Source organism: Aquarana catesbeiana, linkage group LG12, assembly GCF_042186555.1.
Source record: "Aquarana catesbeiana isolate 2022-GZ linkage group LG12, ASM4218655v1, whole genome shotgun sequence".
NCBI lineage: Eukaryota > Metazoa > Chordata > Amphibia > Anura > Ranidae > Aquarana > Aquarana catesbeiana.
Window position 1 is genome coordinate 171,135,414 of NC_133335.1, and position 21,148 is coordinate 171,156,561.

Sequence of the window (21,148 nt, forward strand, 5' to 3'; positions counted from 1 at the left end):
CCCAACTTAGTTGGGGTAGGTTGAACACTTTGATGGGGGTGGGCCAGCCACACCTCTTGAACTTTGACCTCTGGGGGACACACCTGCTGACCTTTGTCCTTTGGGGGTGGTCCCTATTCACATCCCTGAGTCCTAACCTTGTTCATCCATGGGAAACCCTAACCCTAAACTCTAACCCTAACCCCTAACCCTAACCCTAAAACTTAACCCTAACCCTAAACCCTAACATTTACCCTAACCCCTAACCCTAAACCCTAACCCTAGCCCTAACTCTAATCCTATACCTAAACCCTAACCCTAACCCTAAATCCTAACCCTAGCAAAGTGCTTACCCCGACTTGCTGATGCCCAGACTTGCTGATGCCCCGACTTAGTTGGGGTAGGCGGAACTCTTTAGTGGGGGTGGGTCAGCCACACATCTTGACCTTTGATCTCTGGGGGACACACCTGCTGACCTTTGACCTTTGGGGTGGTCCCTATTCCAATCCCTGAGTTCTAACCTTGTTCTTCCAGGGGAAACCCTAACCCCTACCCTAACCCCCTAACCCTAAGCTTAACCCTAAACCCTAACCCCTAACCCTAACCCTAAACGTAAACCCTAACCCTAAACACTAACCTGAATGGCAGCCTTCAGAAAAAACATTTACACAAAGCACAAATGCGCGCCCTAAGCGTGCGCACAGCGCTTACCCCGACTTGATGATGCCCCGACTTGCTGATGCCCCGACTTAGTTGGGGTAGGTGGAACACTTTGGTGGGGGTGGGTTAGCCACACCTTTTGACCTTTGACCTCTGGGGGACACACCTGCTGACCTTTGACCTTTGGGGTGGTCCCTATTCCAATCCTTGAGTCCTAACCTTGTTCATCCATGGGAAACGCTAACCCTAACCCTAACCATAACCCTAAACAGTTATCCTTACCCTAATCCTAACCCCTAACCCTAACCCTAAATCTAAACCCTAACCCTAACCCTAAACCCTAACCCTAACCCTAAACCCTAACCCTAAACCCTAACTGTAACCCTAAAACCTAACCCTAACCCTAGCAAAGCATGGGAAATGCTAATCCTAACCCTAACCCTAAACTCTAACCCTAACCCTAAACCATAACCTTACCCTAACCTTAACTTTAACCCTAGCGAAGCAAGTGCAAAGCACTTACCCTGACTTGCTAATGCCCTGACTTAGTTGGGGTAGGTGGAACACTTTGATGGGGGTGGGTTAGCCACACCTCTTTAACTTTGACATCTTGGGGACACCCCTGCTGACCTTTGACCTTTGCAGGTGGTCCCTATTCCAATCCCTGAGTGCTAACCTTGTTCATCCATGTTAAACCCTAACCCTAACCCTAAATGCTAACCCTAACCCCTAACCCTAAAAACTAACCCTAAACCCTAAACCTTACCCTAACCCTCACCCCTAACCCTAAACCCTAACCATCAACCCTAACCCCTAACCCTAAACCCTAACCCTAGCGAAGCATGCGCAAAGTGCTTACCACGATTTGCAGATGCCCTGACTTGCTGATGCCCCGACTTAGTTGGGGTAGGCGGAACACTTTGGTGGGTGTGGGTCAGACACACCTCTTGAACTGTGACCCTAAGCGTGCGCAAAGTGCTTACCCCACCTTGCTGATGCCCAAAATTTCTGATGTCCTGACTTAGTTGGGGTAGGCGGAACACTTTGGTGGGGGTGGGTCAGCCACACCTCTTGACCTTTGACCCCTGGGGGACAGGCCTGCTGACCTTTGACCTTTGAGGGTGGTCCCTATTCCAATCCCTGAGACCTAACCTTGTTCTTCTAGGGGATACACTAATCATAACCCTGAGCCTAATCCTAACCCTAACCCCTAACCTTAAACCCTAACCACTAAACCTAACTCTAACCCTAAACCCTAACCGTAAACCCTAACCCTAGCAAAGCGTGAGCAAAGTACTTACACCGACTTGCTGATGCCCCAACTTAGTTGGGATAGGCAGAACACTGGTGGGGGTGGGTCAGCCACACCTCTTGACCTTTGACCTCTGGGGGGGACACCTGCTGACCTTTGACCTTTGGGGGTGGTCCCAATTCCAATCCCTGAGTCCTAACTTTGTTCATGCATGGGAAACCCTAACCCTAAGCTCTAACTCTAACCCTAATGCCTAACCCTAACCCTAACACTAAAGCCTAACTCTACCTCTAACCCTAAACCCTAACCTTTACCCTAACCCTAAACCCTAACCCTAAACCCTAACTCTACCTCTAACCCTAAACCCTAACCCTAAACCCTAACACTAACCCTAAACCCTAACCCTAACCCTAGTGAAGCGCATGCAAAGCGCTTACCCCAACTTCTGATGCCCCGACTTATTTGGGGTAGGTGGAACACTTTGATGGGGTTGGGTCAGCCACAACTCTTGACCTTTGACCTCTGAAGGACATGCCTGCTGACCTTTGACCTTTGAGGTGGTCCCTATTCCAATCCCTAACCTAACCTTGTTCTTCCAGGGGAAATCCTTACCATAACCCTAACCCTAAACCCTAACCCTAACCCTAACCCCAAACACTAACCCTATCCCTAACCCCTAAACCCTAACCCTAACCCTAAAGCCTAACCCTCACCCTAACCCTAGCAAAGCACACTCATTAACCCGACTTGCTGATGAACTGATTTAATTAGGGTAGGCAGAACACTTTGGTGGGGGTGGGTCAGCCACACCTCTTGACCTTTGACCTCTAGGGGACACACCTGCTGACCTTTGACCATTGGGGGTGGTCCCTATTCCAATCCCTGAGTCCTAACCTTGTTCATCCATGGGAAACGCTAACCCTAAAACTAACCCTAAACTCTAACCCTAACCATAAACCTAACCCCTAACCCTAACCCCAGCCCTAACCCTAGCCCTGACTCTAAACCTATCCCTAAACCCTAACCCTAAACCCTAACCCTAGCAAAGCGCTTACCCCGACTTGCTGATGCCCCGACTTGCTGATGCCCCAACTTAGTTGGGGTAGGTGGAACACTTTGGTGGGGGTGGGTCAGCCACACCTCTTGACCTTTGACCCCTGGGGGTTGTACCTATTCCAATCTCTGAGTCCTAACCTTGTTCATCCAGGGGAAACCCTAATCCTAACCCCTAACCCTAACCCTAAACACTAACAATAACCCTAACCCTAAACTGTAACCCTAACCCTCACCCTAACCCTAGCAAAGCGCATGCAAAGTGCTTACCCCGACTTTCTGATGCCCCGACTTAGTTGGGGTAGGCGGAACACTTTGGTGGGGGTGGGTCAGCCACACCTCTTGACCTTTGGCATCTGGGGGACATGCCTGCTGACCTTTGACCGTTGGGGTGGTCCCTATTTCAATCCCTGAGTCCTAACCTTGTTCTTCCAGGGGAAACCCTAACCCCTACCCTAACCACTAACTCCTAACCCCTTACTCCTAACCCCTTAACCCTAAGCTTAACCTTAATGTTAAATCCTAACCCCTAACCCTAACCCCAAACCCTAACCCTAACCCTAAACCCTAAAAGCTAACCCTAAACCCTAACCTGCATGGCAGCCCTTAGAAAACACATTTACGTGAAGCGCAAATATGCACCCTAAGTGTTCGCAAAGTGCTTACCCTGACTTGCTGATGCCCCGACTTAGTTGGGGTAGGTGGAACACTTTGGTGGGGGTGGGTCAGCCACACCTCTTGACCTTTGACCACTGGGGGACACACCTGCCAACCTTTGAACTTTGGGGGTGGTCCCTATTTCAATCCCTGAGTCCTAACCTTGTTCATCCATGGGAAATGCTAACCCTAACCATAAACTGTTACCCTAACCCCTAACCCTAACCCTAAACCCTAATCCCTAACCCTTACCCTTACCCTAACCCTAATCCTAACCCTAAACCCTAACCCCTAACCCTAGCAAAGCACTTACCCTGACTTGCTGATGCCCCAACTTAGTTGGGGTAGGTTGAACACTTTGATGGGGGTGGGTCAGCCACACCTCTTGAACGTTGACCTCTGGGGGACACACCTGCTGACCTTTGTCCTTTGGGGGTGGTCCCTATTCACATCCCTGAGTCCTAACCTTGTTCATCCATGGGAAACCCTAACCCTAAACTCTAACCCTAACCCCCAAACCCTAACCCAAAAACTTAACCCTAACCCTAAACCCTAACATTTACCCTAACCCCTAACCCTAACCCTAACCCTAAACCCTAGCCCTAACCCTAAACCTTAACCCTAGCCCTAACTCTAATCCTATACCTAAACCCTAACCCTAAACCCTAAACCTAGCAAAGTGCTTACCCCGACTTGCTGATGCCCAGACTTGCTGATGCCCTGACTTAGTTGGGGTAGGCGGAACTCTTTAGTGGGGGTGGGTCAGCCACACATCTTGACCTTTGATCTCTGGGGGACAAACCTGCTGACCTTTGACCTTTGGGGTGGTCCTTATTCCAATCCCTGAGTTCTAACCTTGTTCTTCCAGGGGAAACCCTAACCCCTACCCTAACCCCCTAACCCTAAGCTTAACCCTAAACCCTAACCCCTAACCCTAACCCTAAACGTAAACCCTAACCCTAAACACTAACCTGAATGGCAGCCTTCAGAAAAAACATTTACACAAAGCACAAATGCGCACCCTAAGCGTGCGCACAGCGCTTACCCCGACTTGATGATGCCCCGACTTGCTGATGCCCCGACTTAGTTGGGGTAGGTGGAACACTTTGGTGGGGGTGGGTTAGCCACACCTTTTGACCTTTAACCTCTGGGGGACACACCTGCTGACCTTTGACCTTTGGGGTGGTCCTTATTCCAATCCTTGAGTCCTAACCTTGTTCATCCATGGGAAATGCTAACCCTAACCCTAACCCTAAACCCTAACCTTAACCAACAGTTACCCTTACCCTAACCCTAACCCCTAACCCTAACCCTAAATCTAAACCCTAACCCTAACCCTAAACCCTAACCCTAAATCCTAACCCTAACCCTAAACCCTAACCCTAAACCCTAACCCTAAACCCTAACTGTAACCCTAAAACCTAACCCTAACCCTAGCAAAGCATGGGAAATGCTAATCCTAACCCTAACCCTAAACTCTAACCCTAACCCTAAACCATAACCTTACCCTAACCTTAACTTTAACCCTAGTGAAGCAAGTGCAAAGCACTTACCCTGACTTGCTAATGCCCCGACTTAGTTGGGGTAGGTGGAACACTTTGATGGGGGTGGGTTAGCCACACCTCTTTAACTTTGACATCTTGGGGACACACCTGCTGACCTTTGACCTTTGCAGGTGGTCCCTATTCCAATCCCTGAGTGCTAACCTTGTTCATCCATGTTAAACCCTAACCCTAAATGCTAACCCTAACCCCTAACCCTAAACCCTGAACCCTAAACCTTACCCTAACCCTCACCCCTAACCCTAAACCCTAACCATCAACCCTAACCCCTAACCCTAAACCCTAACCCTAGCAAAGCATGCGCAAAATGCTTACCATGACTTGCTGATGCCCTGACTTGCTGATGCCCCGACTTAGTTGGGGTAGGCAGAACACTTTGGTGGGTGTGGGTCAGACACACCTCTTGAACTGTGACCCTAAGCGTGCGCAAAGTGCTTACCCCACCTTGCTGATGCCCAAAATTTCTGATGTCCTGACTTAGTTGGGGTAGGCGGAACACTTTGGTGGGGGTGGGTCAGCCACACCTCTTGACCTTTGACCCCTGGGGGACAGGCCTGCTGACCTTTGAGGGTGGTCCCTATTCCAATCCCTGAGTCCTAACCTTGTTCTTCTAGGGGATACACTAATCATAACCCTGAGCCTAATCCTAACCCTAAACCCTAACCCTAACCCCTAACCTTAAACCCTAACCACTAACCCTAACTCTAACCCTAAACCCTAACCTTAAACCCTAACCCTAGCAAAGCGTGAGCAAAGTACTTACACCGACTTGCTGATGCCCCAACTTAGTTGGGATAGGCAGAACACTGGTGGGGGTGGGTCAGCCACACCTCTTGACCTTTGACCTCTGGGGGACACACCTGCTGACCTTTGACCTTTGGGGGTGGTCCCAATTCCAATCCCTGAGTCCTAACTTTGTTCATGCATGGGAAACCCTAACCCTAAGCTCTAACTCTAACCCTAATGCCTAACCCTAACCCTAACCCTAAAGCCTAACTCTACCTCTAACCCTAAACCCTAACCTTTACCCTAACCCTAAACCCTAACCCTAAACCCTAACTCTACCTCTAACCCTAAACCCTAACCCTAAACCCTAACACTAACCCTAAACCCTAACCCTAGTGAAGCGCATGCAAGGTGCTTACCCCAACTTCTGATGCCCTGACTTATTTGGGTCAGCCACAACTCTTGACCTTTGACCTCTGGGGGACATGCCTGCTGACCTTTGACCTTTGAGGTGGTCCCTATTCCAATCCCTAACCTAACCTTGTTCTTCCAGGGGAAATCCTTACCATAACCCTAACCCTAAACCCTAACCCTAACCCTAACCCCAAACACTAACCCTATCCCTAACCCCTAAACCCTAACCCTAACCCTAAAGCCTAACCCTCACCTTAACCCTAGCAAAGCACACTCATTAACCCGACTTGCTGATGAACTGATTTAATTAGGGTAGGCAGAACACTTTGGTGGGGGTGGGTCAGCCACACCTCTTGACCTTTGTCCTCTAGGGGACACACCTGCTGACCTTTGACCATTGGGGGTGGTCCCTATTCCAATCCCTGAGTCCTAACCTTGTTCAACCATGGGAAATGCTAACCCTAACCCTAAACTCTAACCCTAACCATAAACCTAAGCCCTAACCCTAGCCCTGACTCTAAACCTATCCCTAAACCCTAACCCTAGCAAAGCGCTTACCCCGACTTGCTGATGCCCCGACTTGCTGATGCCCCAACTTAGTTGGGGTAGGTGGAACACTTTGGTGGGGGTGGGTCAGCCACACCTCTTGACCTTTGACCCCTGGGGGTTGTACCTATTCCAATCTCTGAGTCCTAACCTTGTTCATCCAGGGGAAACCCTAATCCTAACCCCTAACCCTAACTCTAAACCCTAACAATAACCCTAACCCTAAACTGTAACCCTAACCCTCACCCTAACCCTAGCAAAGCGCATGCAAAGTGCTTACCCCGACTTTCTGATGCCCCGACTTATTTGGGGTAGGCAGAACACTTTGGTGGGGTTTAGTCAGCCACGCCTCTTGACCTTTGACTTCTGGGGGACATGCCTGCTGACCTTTGACCTTTGAGGGTGGTCCCCATTCCAAACCCTGAGTTCTAACCTTGTTCTTCCAGGGGAAACCCTAACCAGAACCCCTAACCCTAACACTAAACCCTAACCCTAACCCTAATCCCTAACCCTAACCCTAACCCTAATCACAAACCCTAACCCTTACCCTAAACCCTAACCCTAAAACTTAACCCTAACCCCTAACCCTAACCCTAAACCCTAACCTTAGCAAAGCATGGGAAATGCTAATCATAACCTTAACCCTAACCCTAAACCATAACCCTAAACCACTAACCCTTACCCTAACCCTAACCTTAACCCTAACCCTAACCATAAACCCTAATCCTAGCGAAGCAAGTGCAAAGCACCTACCCTGACTTGCTGATGCCCCTACTTAGTTGGGGTAGGTGGAACACTTTGATGGGGGTGGGTCATCCAAACCTCTTTAACTTTGACATCTTGGGGACACACCTGCTGACCTTTGACCTTTGGGGGTGGTCCCTATTCCAATCCCTGAGTCCTAACCTTGTGCTTACCCCGACTTGCTGATGCCCCAACTTGATGATGCCCTGACTTAGTTGGGGTAGGAGGAAATCTTTGGTGGGGGTGGGTCAGACACACCTCTTGAACTTTGACCCTAAGAGCGCGCAAAGCGCTTACCCCACCTTGCTGATGCCCTAAATTTCTGATGTCCTGACTTAGTTGGGGTAGGCGGAACACTTTGGTGGGGGTGGGTCAGACACACCACTTGACCTTTGACCCCTGGGGGACATGCCTTCTGACCTTTGACCTTTGGGGTGGTCCCTATTTCAATCCCTGAGTCCTAACCTTGTTCTTCCAGGGGAAACCCTAACCCCTACCCTAACCACTAACTCCTAACCCCTTACTCCTAACCCCTTAACCCTAAGCTTAACCTTAATGTTAAATCCTAACCCCTAACCCTAACCCCAAACCCTAACCCTAACCCTAAACCCTAAAAGCTAACCCTAAACCCTAACCTGCATGGCAGCCCTTAGAAAACACATTTACGTGAAGCGCAAATATGCACCCTAAGTGTTCGCAAAGCACTTACCCTGACTTGCTGATGCCCCGACTTAGTTGGGGTAGGTGGAACACTTTGGTGGGGGTGGGTCAGCCACACCTCTTGACCTTTGACCACTGGGGGACACACCTGCCAACCTTTGAACTTTGGGGGTGGTCCCTATTTCAATCCCTGAGTCCTAACCTTGTTCATCCATGGGAAATGCTAACCCTAACCATAAACTGTTACCCTAACCCCTAACCCTAACCCTAAACCCTAATCCCTAACCCTTACCCTTACCCTAACCCTAATCCTAACCCTAAACCCTAACCCCTAACCCTAGCAAAGCACTTACCCTGACTTGCTGATGCCCCAACTTAGTTGGGGTAGGTTGAACACTTTGATGGGGGTGGGTCAGCCACACCTCTTGAACGTTGACCTCTGGGGGACACACCTGCTGACCTTTGTCCTTTGGGGGTGGTCCCTATTCACATCCCTGAGTCCTAACCTTGTTCATCCATGGGAAACCCTAACCCTAAACTCTAACCCTAACCCCCAAACCCTAACCCAAAAACTTAACCCTAACCCTAAACCCTAACATTTACCCTAACCCCTAACCCTAACCCTAACCCTAAACCCTAGCCCTAACCCTAAACCTTAACCCTAGCCCTAACTCTAATCCTATACCTAAACCCTAACCCTAAACCCTAAACCTAGCAAAGTGCTTACCCCGACTTGCTGATGCCCAGACTTGCTGATGCCCTGACTTAGTTGGGGTAGGCGGAACTCTTTAGTGGGGGTGGGTCAGCCACACATCTTGACCTTTGATCTCTGGGGGACAAACCTGCTGACCTTTGACCTTTGGGGTGGTCCTTATTCCAATCCCTGAGTTCTAACCTTGTTCTTCCAGGGGAAACCCTAACCCCTACCCTAACCCCCTAACCCTAAGCTTAACCCTAAACCCTAACCCCTAACCCTAACCCTAAACGTAAACCCTAACCCTAAACACTAACCTGAATGGCAGCCTTCAGAAAAAACATTTACACAAAGCACAAATGCGCACCCTAAGCGTGCGCACAGCGCTTACCCCGACTTGATGATGCCCCGACTTGCTGATGCCCCGACTTAGTTGGGGTAGGTGGAACACTTTGGTGGGGGTGGGTTAGCCACACCTTTTGACCTTTAACCTCTGGGGGACACACCTGCTGACCTTTGACCTTTGGGGTGGTCCTTATTCCAATCCTTGAGTCCTAACCTTGTTCATCCATGGGAAATGCTAACCCTAACCCTAACCCTAAACCCTAACCTTAACCAACAGTTACCCTTACCCTAACCCTAACCCCTAACCCTAACCCTAAATCTAAACCCTAACCCTAACCCTAAACCCTAACCCTAAATCCTAACCCTAACCCTAAACCCTAACCCTAAACCCTAACCCTAAACCCTAACTGTAACCCTAAAACCTAACCCTAACCCTAGCAAAGCATGGGAAATGCTAATCCTAACCCTAACCCTAAACTCTAACCCTAACCCTAAACCATAACCTTACCCTAACCTTAACTTTAACCCTAGTGAAGCAAGTGCAAAGCACTTACCCTGACTTGCTAATGCCCCGACTTAGTTGGGGTAGGTGGAACACTTTGATGGGGGTGGGTTAGCCACACCTCTTTAACTTTGACATCTTGGGGACACACCTGCTGACCTTTGACCTTTGCAGGTGGTCCCTATTCCAATCCCTGAGTGCTAACCTTGTTCATCCATGTTAAACCCTAACCCTAACCCTAAATGCTAACCCTAACCCCTAACCCTAAACCCTAAACCCTAAACCTTACCCTAACCCTCACCCCTAACCCTAAACCCTAACCATCAACCCTAACCCCTAACCCTAAACCCTAACCCTAGCAAAGCATGCGCAAAATGCTTACCATGACTTGCTGATGCCCTGACTTGCTGATGCCCCGACTTAGTTGGGGTAGGCAGAACACTTTGGTGGGTGTGGGTCAGACACACCTCTTGAACTGTGACCCTAAGCGTGCGCAAAGTGCTTACCCCACCTTGCTGATGCCCAAAATTTCTGATGTCCTGACTTAGTTGGGGTAGGCGGAACACTTTGGTGGGGGTGGGTCAGCCACACCTCTTGACCTTTGACCCCTGGGGGACAGGCCTGCTGACCTTTGACCTTTGAGGGTGGTCCCTATTCCAATCCCTGAGTCCTAACCTTGTTCTTCTAGGGGATACACTAATCATAACCCTGAGCCTAATCCTAACCCTAAACCCTAACCCTAACCCCTAACCTTAAACCCTAACCACTAACCCTAACTCTAACCCTAAACCCTAACCTTAAACCCTAACCCTAGCAAAGCGTGAGCAAAGTACTTACACCGACTTGCTGATGCCCCAACTTAGTTGGGATAGGCAGAACACTGGTGGGGGTGGGTCAGCCACACCTCTTGACCTTTGACCTCTGGGGGACACACCTGCTGACCTTTGACCTTTGGGGGTGGTCCCAATTCCAATCCCTGAGTCCTAACTTTGTTCATGCATGGGAAACCCTAACCCTAAGCTCTAACTCTAACCCTAATGCCTAACCCTAACCCTAACCCTAAAGCCTAACTCTACCTCTAACCCTAAACCCTAACCTTTACCCTAACCCTAAACCCTAACCCTAAACCCTAACTCTACCTCTAACCCTAAACCCTAACCCTAAACCCTAACACTAACCCTAAACCCTAACCCTAGTGAAGCGCATGCAAGGTGCTTACCCCAACTTCTGATGCCCTGACTTATTTGGGTCAGCCACAACTCTTGACCTTTGACCTCTGGGGGACATGCCTGCTGACCTTTGACCTTTGAGGTGGTCCCTATTCCAATCCCTAACCTAACCTTGTTCTTCCAGGGGAAATCCTTACCATAACCCTAACCCTAAACCCTAACCCTAACCCTAACCCCAAACACTAACCCTATCCCTAACCCCTAAACCCTAACCCTAACCCTAAAGCCTAACCCTCACCTTAACCCTAGCAAAGCACACTCATTAACCCGACTTGCTGATGAACTGATTTAATTAGGGTAGGCAGAACACTTTGGTGGGGGTGGGTCAGCCACACCTCTTGACCTTTGTCCTCTAGGGGACACACCTGCTGACCTTTGACCATTGGGGGTGGTCCCTATTCCAATCCCTGAGTCCTAACCTTGTTCAACCATGGGAAATGCTAACCCTAACCCTAAACTCTAACCCTAACCATAAACCTAACCCCTAACCCTAACCCCAGCCCTAACCCTAGCCCTGACTCTAAACCTATCCCTAAACCCTAACCCTAGCAAAGCGCTTACCCCGACTTGCTGATGCCCCGACTTGCTGATGCCCCAACTTAGTTGGGGTAGGTGGAACACTTTGGTGGGGGTGGGTCAGCCACACCTCTTGACCTTTGACCCCTGGGGGTTGTACCTATTCCAATCTCTGAGTCCTAACCTTGTTCATCCAGGGGAAACCCTAATCCTAACCCCTAACCCTAACTCTAAACCCTAACAATAACCCTAACCCTAAACTGTAACCCTAACCCTCACCCTAACCCTAGCAAAGCGCATGCAAAGTGCTTACCCCGACTTTCTGATGCCCCGACTTATTTGGGGTAGGCAGAACACTTTGGTGGGGTTTAGTCAGCCACGCCTCTTGACCTTTGACTTCTGGGGGACATGCCTGCTGACCTTTGACCTTTGAGGGTGGTCCCCATTCCAAACCCTGAGTTCTAACCTTGTTCTTCCAGGGGAAACCCTAACCAGAACCCCTAACCCTAACACTAAACCCTAACCCTAACCCTAACCCTAACCCTAACCCTAATCACAAACCCTAACCCTTACCCTAAACCCTAACCCTAAAACCTAACCCTAACCCCTAACCCTAACCCTAAACCCTAACCTTAGCAAAGCATGGGAAATGCTAATCATAACCTTAACCCTAACCCTAAACCATAACCCTAAACCACTAACCCTTACCCTAACCCTAACCTTAACCCTAACCCTAACCATAAACCCTAATCCTAGCGAAGCAAGTGCAAAGCACCTACCCTGACTTGCTGATGCCCCTACTTAGTTGGGGTAGGTGGAACACTTTGATGGGGGTGGGTCATCCAAACCTCTTTAACTTTGACATCTTGGGGACACACCTGCTGACCTTTGACCTTTGGGGGTGGTCCCTATTCCAATCCCTGAGTCCTAACCTTGTGCTTACCCCGACTTGCTGATGCCCCAACTTGATGATGCCCTGACTTAGTTGGGGTAGGAGGAAATCTTTGGTGGGGGTGGGTCAGACACACCTCTTGAACTTTGACCCTAAGAGCGCGCAAAGCGCTTACCCCACCTTGCTGATGCCCTAAATTTCTGATGTCCTGACTTAGTTGGGGTAGGCGGAACACTTTGGTGGGGATGGGTCAGACACACCACTTGACCTTTGACCCCTGGGGGACATGCCTTCTGACCTTTGACCTTTGGGAGTGGTCCCTATTCCAATCTCTGAGTCCTAACCTTGTTCTTCCAGGGGATACACTAATCATTTCCCTAAGCCTAATCCTAACCCTAACCCTAACCCCTAACCCTAAACCCTAACCCCTAACCCTAACCCTAACTCTAACCCTAAACCCTAACCTTAAACCCTAACCCTCACCCTAACCCTAGCGAAGCGTGAGCAAAGCACTTACCCCGACTTAGTTGGGGTAGGTGGAACACTTTGGTGGGGGTGGGTCAGCCACACCTCTTGACCTTTGACCTCTGGGGGACACACCTGCTGACCTTTGACCATTGGGGGTGGTCCCTATTCCAATCCCTGAGTCCTAACCTTGTTCATCCACGGGAAATGCTAACCCTAACCCTAACCCTAAACTCTAACCCTAACCCTAAGCCTAACCCCTAACCATAACCCTAACCCTAGCCCTAACCCTAGCCCTAACGCTAATCCTATCCCTAAACTCTAACCCTAAACCCTAACCCTAGCAAAGCGTTTACCCTGACTTGCTGATGCCCCGACTTGCTGATGCCCCAACTTAGTTGGGGTAGGCGGAACACTTTGGTGGGGGTGGGTCAGCCACACCATTTGACCTTTGACCCCTGGGGGTTGTACCTTTTCCAATCCCTGAGTCCTAACCTTGTTCATCCAGGGGAAACCCTAATCCTAACCCCTAACCCTGAACCCTAACCATAACCCTAACCCTAAACTGTAACCCTAACCCTCACCCTAACCCTAGCAAAGCGCATGCAAAATGCTTACCCCGACTTTCTCATGCCCTGACTTATTTGGGGTAGGCAGAACACTTTGGTGGGGTTTAGTCAGCCACGCCTCTTGACCTTTGACCTCTGGGGGACATGCATGCTGACCTTTGACCTTTGAGGGTGGTCCCCATTCCAATCCCTGAGTTCAAACCTTGTTCTTCCAGGGGAAACCCTAACCAGAACCCCTAACCCTAACCATAAACCCTAACCCCTAACCCTAAACCTTAACCCTAAATCCTAACCCTAACCACAATCCCTAACCCTTACCCTAAACCCTAACCCTAACCCTAAAATCTAACCCTAACCCCTAACCCTAACCCTAAACCCTAACCCCTAACCCTAGCAAAGCATGGGAAATGCTAATCCTAACCCTAACCCCTAAAGCCTAACCCTAACCCTAAACCCTAACCATAACCATAAACCCTAACCCTTACCCTAACCCTAACCTTAACCCTAACCGTAACCATAACCCTAACAATAGTGAAGCAATTGCAAAGCACCTACCCTGACTTGCTGATGCCCTCACTTAGTTGGGGTAGGTGGAACAGCCATACCTCTTCAACTTTGACATCTTGGGGACACACCTGCTGACCTTTGGGGGTGGTCCCTATTCCAATCCCTGAGTCCTAACCTTGTTCATCCATGTTAAACCCTAACCCTAAACTCTAACCCTAAAACCTAACCCTAAAGCCTAATCCTAACCCTTAACCCTAACCCTTACCCTAACCCTAACCCTTAACCCTAACCCTAACCCTAAACCCTAACCCTAACCCTCAACCCTAACCCTAAACCCTAACCCTAGCGAAGCATGCTCAAAGTGCTTACCCCGACTTGCTGATGCCCCGACTTGCTGATGCCCTGACTTAGTTGGGGTAGGCAGAACACTTTGGTGGGGGTGGGTCAGACACACCTCTTGACCTTTGACCCTGTGTGTGCGCAAAGCACTTGCCCCACCTTGCTGATGCCCTGTATTGCTGATGTCCCGACTTAGTTGGGGTAGGCAGAACACTTTGGTGAGGTGGGTGAGCCACATCTCTTGACCTTTGACCCCTGGGGGACATGCCTGCTGACCTTTGACCTTTGGGGGTGGTCCCTATTCCAATCCCTGAGTCTTAACCTTGTTCTTCCAGGGGATACCCTAATTATAACCCTAAGCCTAATCCTAACCCTAACCCCTAACCCTAAACACTAACCCTAACTCTAACTTTAAACCCTAACCCTAAACCCTAACCCTCACCCTGACCCTAGCGAAGCATGCGCAAAGCACTTACCCTGACTTATTGATGCCCCAACTTAGTTGGGGTAGGCGGAATAGTTTGGTGGGGGTGGGTCAGCCACACCTCTTGACCTTTGACCTCTGGGGGACACACCTGCTAACCTTTGACCTTTGGGGGTGGTCCCTATTCCGATCCCTGAGTCCTAACCTTGTTCATGTATCTGAAACCCTAACCCTAAGCTCTAACTTTAACCCTAATGCCTAACCCTAACCCTAAAGCCTAACTCTAACCCTAACCCCTAACATTTACCCTAACCCTAAACCCTAAACCCTAACCCTAACCCTAAACCCTTACCCTAGCAAAGCGCACGCAAAGCGCTTATCCCGACTTGCTGATGCCCTGACTTATTTGGGGTAGGTGGAACACTTTCATGGAGTTGGGTCAGCCACACCTCTTGACCTTTGACCTCTGGGAAACACGTCTGCTGACCTTTGACCTTTGGGGGTGGTCCCCATTCCAATCCCTGAGTCCTAACCTTGTTCTGCCAGGGGAAACCCTAACCATAACCCTAAACCCTAACCCTAGTCCTAACCCTAAACCCTAACCCTAACCCTAACCCCAAATCCTAACCCTAACCCTAACCCCTAAACCCTAACCCTAAACCCTAACCCTCACCCTAACCCTAGCAAAGCATGCACATTACCCCGACTTGCTGATGATCTTACTTAGTTGGGGTAGGCAGAACACTTTGGTGGGGGTGGGTCAGCCACACCTCTTGAGCTTTGATCTCTGTGGGACACACCTGCTGACCTTTAACCTTTGGGGGTGGCCCCTATTACAATCCCTGAGTCCTAACCTTGTTCATCCATGGGAAACCCTAACCCTAGCCTTAACCCTAGCCCTAACTCTAATCTTATCCCTAAACCCTAACCCTAACCCTAAACCCTGACCCTAGCAAAGCGCTTACCCCGACTTCCTGATGCCCAGACTTAGTTGATGTAGGTGGAACACTTTGGTGGGGGTGGGTCAGCCACACCTCTTGCCTTTGATCTCTGGGGGACATGCCGGCTGACCTTTGGGGGTTGTCCCTATTCCAATCCCTGAGTCCTAACCTTGTTCATCCAGGGGAAACCCTAACCCTAAACCCTAACCATAACCCTAACCCTAAACCGTAACCCTAACCCTCACCCTAACCCTAGCAAAGCGCACGCAAAGAGCTTACAATGACTTGCTGATGCCCCGACTTCTTTGGGGTAGGCAGAACACTTTGGTAGGGTTGGGTCAGCCACGCCTCTTGACCTTTGTCCTCTGGGGGACATGCCTGCTGACCTTTGACTTTTGGGGGTGGTCCCCATTTCAATCCCTGAGATCTAACCTTGTTCTTCCAGGGGAAATCCTAACCAGAACCCCTAACCCTAAACCCTAACCCTAAACCCTAACCCTAAATCCTAACCCTAAACCCTAACTGTAACCCTAAAACCTAACCCTAACCCTAAACCATAACCCTAGCAAAGCATGGGAAATGCTAATCCTTACCCTAACACTAACCCTAAACTCTAACCCTAACCCTAACCCCTAACCCTAAACCATCACCCTAAACCCTAACCCTTACCCTAACCTTAACCCTAACCCTAGTGAAGCAAGTGCAAAGCACTTACCCTGACTTGCTGATGCCCCCGACTTAGTTGGGGTAGGTGGAACACTTTGATGGGGGTGGGTCAGCCACACCTCTTTAACTTTGACATCTTGGGGACACACCTGCTGACCTTTGACCTTTGGGGGTGGTCCCTATTCCTATCCCTGAGTCCTAACCTTGTTCATCCTTGTTAAACCCTAACCCTAAACTCTAACCCTAAACCCTAACCCTAAACCCTAAACCTTACCCTAACCCTAAACCCTAACCCTAAACTCTAACCCTAACCCTAGCGAAGCATGCGCAAAGTGCTTACCCCGACTTGCTGATGCCCAGACTTGCTGATGCCCTGACTTAGTTGGGGTAGGTGGAACACTTTGGTGGGGGTGGGTCAGACACACCTCTTGACCTTTGACCCTGTGTGTGCACAAAGCACTTACCTCACCTTGCTGATGCCCTGAATTGCTGATGTCCCGACTTAGTTGGGGTAGGCGGAACACTTTGGTGGGGGTGGGTCAGACACACCTCTTGAGCTTTGACCTCTGAGGGACACACCTGCTGACCTTTAACCTTTGGGGGTGGTCCCTATTACAATCCCTGAGTCCTAACATTGTTCATCCATGGGAAACCCTAACCCTAACCCTAGCCCTAACCCTAGCCCTAACTCTAATCTTATCCCTAAACTCTAACCCTAACCCTAAACTATGACCCTAGCAAAGCACTTACCCCGACTTGCTGATGTCCCGACTTAGTTGATGTAGGTGGAACACTTTGGTGGGGGTGGGTTAGCCACACCTCTTGCCTTTGATCTCTGGGGGACATGCCTGCTGACCTTTGGGGGTTGTCCCTATTCCAATCCCTGAGTCCTAACCTTGTTCATCCAGGGGAAACCCTAATCCTAACCCCTAACCCTAAACCCTAACCATAACCCTAACCCTAAACCATAACCCTAACCCTCACCCTAACCCTAGCAAAGCGCACGCAAAGAGCTTACAATGACTTGCTGATGCCCCGACTTACTTGGGGTAGGCAGAACACTTTGGTAGGGTTGAGTCAGCCATGCCTCTTGACCTTTGACCTCTGGGGGACATGCCTGCTGACCTTTGACCTTTGGGGGAGGTCCCCATTCCAATCCCTGAGATCTAACCTTGTTCTTCCAGGGGAAACCCTAAACAGAACCCCTAACCCTAAACCCTAAACCTAACCCTAAATCCTAACCCTAACCCTAAACCCTAACTGTAACCCTAAAACCTAACCCTAACCCCTAACCCTAACCCTAAACCCTAACCCTAGCAAAGCATGGGAAACACTAATCCTTACCCTAACCCTAACCCTAAACACTAACCCTAACCCCTAACCCTAAACCATAACCCTAAACCCTAACCCTTACCCTAACCTTAACCCTAACCCTAGCAAAGCAAGTGCAAAGCACTTACTCTGACTTGCTGATGCCCTGACTTTGTTGGGGTAGGTGGAACACTTTGATGGGGGTGGGTCAGCCACACCTCTTTAACTTTGACATCTTGGGGACACACCTGCTGACCTTTGACCTTTGGGGGTGGTCCCTATTCCTATCCCTGAGTCCTAACCTTGTTCATCCATGTTAAACCCTAACCCTAACCCTAAACTCTAACCCTAACCCCTAACCCCTAACCCTAACCCTAACCCTAAGCCCTAAACCTTACCCTAAACCTAACCCTAACCCCTAACCCTAACCCTAACCCTCAACCCTAACCCTAACCCTAACCCCTAACCCTAAAATCTAACCGTAACCCTAGCAAAGCATGCGCAAAGTGCTTACCCCGACTTGCTGATGCCCAGACTTGCTGATGCCCCGACTTAGTTGGGGTAGGCGGAACACTTTGGTGGGGGTGGGTCAGACACACCTCTTGAACTTTGACCCTAAGCACGTGCAAAGCGCTTACCCCACCTTGCTGATGCCCTAAATTTCTGATGTCCCCGACTTAGTTGGGGTAGGTGGAACACATTGGTGGGGGTGGGTCAGCCACACCTCTTGACCTTTGACCCCTGGGGGACATGCCTGCTGACCTTTGACCTTTGGGGGTGGTCCCTTTTCAAATCCATGAGTCCTAACCTTGTTCTTCCAGGGGATACACTAATCATAAACCTAAGCCTAATCCTAACCCTAAACCCTAACCCTAACCCATAACCCTAAACCCTAACCCCTAACCCTAACCCTAATTCTAACCCTAATCCCTAACCTTAAACCTTAAACTCTCACACTAACACTAGTGAAGCGTGAGCAAAGCACTTACCCCAACTTGCTAATGCCCCGACTTAGTTGGGATAGGTGGAACACTTTGGTGGGGGTGGGTCAGCCACACCTCTTGACCTTTGACCTCTGGGGGACACACCTACTGACCTTTGACATTTGGGGGTGGTCCCGATTCCAATCCCTGAGTCCTAACCTTGTTCATCCATGTTAAACCCTAACCCTAACCATAATCTCTAACCCTAAACCCTAGCCCTAACCCCTAACCCTAACCCTAACCATTACCCTAACCCTAACCCCTAACCCTAACCCTCAACCCTAACCCTAACCCTAAACCCTAACCCTAACCCCAAACCCTAACCCTAAACCCAAACCCTAACCCTAACCCTAACCCTAGCAAAGCAGGTGCATTACCCCGACTTGCTGATGAACTGACTTAGTTGGGGTAGGCAGATCACTTTGGTGGGGGTGGGTCAGCCACACCTCTTGCCTTTGCTCTCTGGGGGTCTGCCTGCTGACCTTTGACCTTTGGGTGTTGTACCTATTCCAATCCCTGAGTCCTAACCTTGTTCATCCAGGGGAAAACCTAATCCTAACCCCTAACCCTAACCCTTAACCATAACCCTAACCCTAAACTGTAACCCTAACCCTCACCCTAACACTAGCAAAGTGCACGCAAAGTGCTTACCCTGACTTGCTGATGCCCCGACTTATTTGGGGTAGGCAGAACACTTTGGTGGGGTTGAGTCAGCCACGTCTCTTGACCTTTGACCGCTGGGAGACATGCCTGCTGACCTATGTCTTTTGAGGGTGGTCCCCATTCCAATCCCTGAGTTCTATCTTTTTCTTCCAGGGGAAACCCTAACCAGAACCCCTAACCCTAAACCCTAACCCTAAACCCTAACCCTAACCCTAAACCCTAACCCTAAATCCTAAACCCTAATCCCTAACCCTTACCCTAAACCCTAACCCTAACCCTAAAACCTAACCCTAACCCCTAACCCTAACCCTAAACCCTAACCCTAGCAAAACATGGGAAATGCAAATCCTAACCCTAACCAATAAACCCTAACCCTAAACCCTAACCATAACCCTAAACCCTAACCCTTACCCTAACCCTAACCCTAACCTTAACCCTAACCCTAAACATAAACCCTAACCCTAGTGAAGCAAGTGCAAAGCACTTACCCTGACTTGCTGATGCCCCGACTTAGATGGGGTAGGTGGAACACTTTGATGGGTTGGGTCAGCCACACCATTTAACTTTGACATCTTGGGGACACACCTGCTGACCTTTGACCTTTGGGGTGGTCCCTATTCCAATCCCTGAGTCCTAACCTTGTTCATCAATTTTAAACCCTAACACTAAACTCTAACCCTATACCTTAACTCTAAACCCTAACCCTAACCCTAAACCTTACCCTAACCCTAACCATAAAACCCTAACCCTAACCCCTAACCCTAGCGGAGCATGTGCAAAGTGCTTACCCCGACTTGCTGATGCCCCGACTTAATTGGGGTAGGCAGAACACTTTGGTGAGGTTGGGTCAGCCACACCTCTTGACCTTTGACCCCTGGGGGGACATGCCTGTGCCCCCAGGTGTTCAAACCACCTCTTTGACCTTTGGGGGGTGGTCCCTATTCCAATCCCTGAGTCCTAACCTTGTTCTTCCAGGGGATACCCTAATTATAACCCTAAGCCTAATCCTAACCCTAAACCCTAACCTTAACCCTAAACCCAAACCCTAACTCTAACCCTAAACCCTAAACCTAAACCCTAACCCTCACCCTAACCACAGCGAAGCATGCGCAAAGCACTTACCCCGACTTTCTGATGCCCCGACTTAGTTGGGGTAGGCGGAACACTTTGGTGGGGGTGGGTCAGCCACACCTCTTGACCTTTGACCTCTGGGGACACACCTGCTAACCTTTGACCTTTGGGGCTGGTCCCTATTCCAATCCTTGAGTCCTAACCTTGTTCATGCATGGGAAACCCTAACCCTAAGCTCCAACTCTAACCCTAATGCCTAACCCTATCCCTAACCCTAACCCTAAAGCCTAACTCTAACCTTAACCCTAAACCCTAACCTTTACCCTAACCCTAAACCCTAACCCTAGGAAAGCACACTCAAAGCGCTTACCCCGACTTGCTGATGCCCCGACTTATTTGGGGTAGGTGGAACACTTTGATGGGGTTGGGTCAGCCACAACTCTTGAACTTTGACCTCTGGGGGACACGCCTGCTGACCTTTGACCTTTGGGGTGGTCCCCATTTCAATCCCTGAGATCTAACCTTGTTCTTCCAGGGGAAATTCTAACCAGAACCCCTAACCCTAATCCCTAAACCCTAACCCTAACCCTAAACCCTAACCCTCACCCTAACCCTAGCAAAGAAAGCGCATTACCCCGACTTGCTGATGAACTGACTTATTTGGGGTAGGCAGAACACTTTGGTAGGGTTGGGTCAGCCACGCCTCTTGACCTTTGACCTCTGGGGGACATGCCTGCTGACCTTTGACCTTTGGGGTTGTCCCCATTTCAATCCCTGA